Genomic DNA, 2,326 nt, shown 5'->3' with positions numbered 1-2,326 from the left:
TCAGGTTACAGACTCTGCTAACCCAGAAATAGTGCTTCAGGTTAAGAACTTTGCTTCAGGATGAGAACAGAAATCGTGCTCTGGCAGCTCGGCGGCAGCAGGAGGCCCCATTAGCTAAAGTGGTGCTTCAGGTTAAGAACAGTTTCAGGTTAAGTATGGACCTCCGGAACGAATTAAGTACTTAACCTGAGGTACCACAGTATTGACCAGAGTATGGCTGTAAGAAGGCATCATTACCCATGCCACCCTGTATTTGTCTCACTCATCACTGCTTTCTGTTCTACTGAAGTGCAGCTGAGCTCTCTAGAGAGGAAACAACAAAACATGCTGCTTCTTAAACAATCTTGGACTTGTATCAGCTTGATATGTTTTGCTCCCGGAGAAGTTCTGCACAGATAATTCCAGCAACTACCACTTCTCTCAACTTTAAAAGCAAGAACAACCTGCTGGATCCAGCCAATGGTTCAGCTAGCCCTTAGTAGCCATTGGTAGCCTTAACCTCCATGAATTTGTCTAATCCTTTTTAAAGCCATTCATTGGTGGCCATCACTTCTTTGGGGAGGGAATTCCATAGTCTATGTGCTGTGTGAAGAAGTCCTGTAATTTGTCTGTCCTGAATCTTCCAACATCCAGCTTCATAAATGTCCCCAAGTTCTAATGTTATGATAGTGGGAGAAGCTTGTTTATCTATCCACTTTCTCCATGCCATGCATAGTTTTATATAACTCTGTGATGTTTCCTTTTGCTCAATTTTTCTCTCAGCTGAAAAGCCCCAAACCTTTTGCTTTCCCCTCCCTCGCCTCCTCCCTTTCTGAAGGTCTTCTCAAAATGGGGAGCTGTGGTACAAAGCTGATGCCAAATGTGTTTTGTTTCGAAGTGTTGTGACCCAACATTCCTTTGTACTGATTAAAGACAGGAGAGATTCAAATGGTGTCTAATTCACTGGTACCTCACAGAGGCAGCACATTCTTTTAATAGCAGGCAACTGTCTCACCATTTAAAAATAACATTAATTACGCTTGACATTTAAATTGCAATTCCAAAAACATACTTCGTGTTTCATCTTGGATTTCTGGCTTTGCCAGCTTGGGCCTATTGCATCCTTCCATTCGTATTCAGAATTCAGTGTTTTATCAAAATACTTATGCAAGTTATAAAATCCCTTGAAAATATAAACATTACCACATTATGTATTGCTGTTCATTATGTATAAATGACAAAAGTGGCATTGGGATACTCCAAAAACACTTCACTTTTCATTTATGGCTGTGAAAGGAATGCCAGCAAGAGCAAGTTAAGCACGGTCCAAAACTGGACCAGGTAGAGAACTTCAGACCACTTCCTAGAAGAGATTTGGAGTCTCCAGTTACTGTTACATGGGGCAAGTGCAGCTATTCTTCTTCTTTTGCTTTGGAGGGGTGGTGGGGTAGTTATCAAAAAACTAGAAGCAAGCAAACAAAACCCCACTGCTGGAGACGTATGGTGAAAAGTGGAAAGGAAAACAAAGAGATGGAAAGAGCCTTTATATTGCTCCTTCCACCCACCCTTCATTATAGTAGTGAAATTTTTATACTTTTACCCTGATTCTTATTCCTTATTGGAGAACAAAATTCCACATCTTATTAATCCTTATAGCATTCCTGTAAGATGGCTCATCCCTATTCCCACTTTACAGATGGAAAGTTGAGGCCAAGGTAATGGTACTGTTGTATATTAGAGGTATTGGCCCGACAGATATCTCAAGCTGCTTCCTGCCCCAACCCTGCAGTCTCTGGTTGTTGAGAGAGAGAGAGAGAGACTGCCACAGCCCTGCTTTGCAAAGTAGATAGACATATGCAGGTGATTTGTTGCTACTGAAGCTATTGGAAATCCTTCCGGAAAGGGACATGCTTTCCTTCATTCCCTCCTCCCCTAGCTGGGGAGATATCACTTAAGTATCTCAGTGTTAAAGAGAACAATAGTCTGACAGTCCTGGAATGACATTTGACGGAGGCAGAGCCTTGATGTCTTCTCTTTGAGATACCAATGCTATGGCCTTTTTTGGTGGGGTGGGGTCCCCAAGAAGTCTGCTAGGGAGCAATATCTGTTGGAATTAGCACTGTGAACCCCCATCCTATGCTTCACATATGTAAATAAACCTTATCTCACCATAATTCTCCTATGACCTTCATCCCAAGAAAACAGAGCCTGGTTATATGCTGTGTCCCTGGTGTTTTCAATGCTCAAGTGGAAAAATATTCTTAATGAAGTCTCTAAGGTGTAAGCACAATTCCTTGACTACTGGTTTAATCACACTACACTATACACATGTGACCATTCTGCTATT

Source organism: Podarcis filfolensis, assembly GCF_964270895.1.
Source record: "Podarcis filfolensis genome assembly, chromosome: 11".
NCBI classification, from domain to species: domain Eukaryota; kingdom Metazoa; phylum Chordata; class Lepidosauria; order Squamata; family Lacertidae; genus Podarcis; species Podarcis filfolensis.
This window is presented reverse-complemented; position numbering follows the sequence as displayed.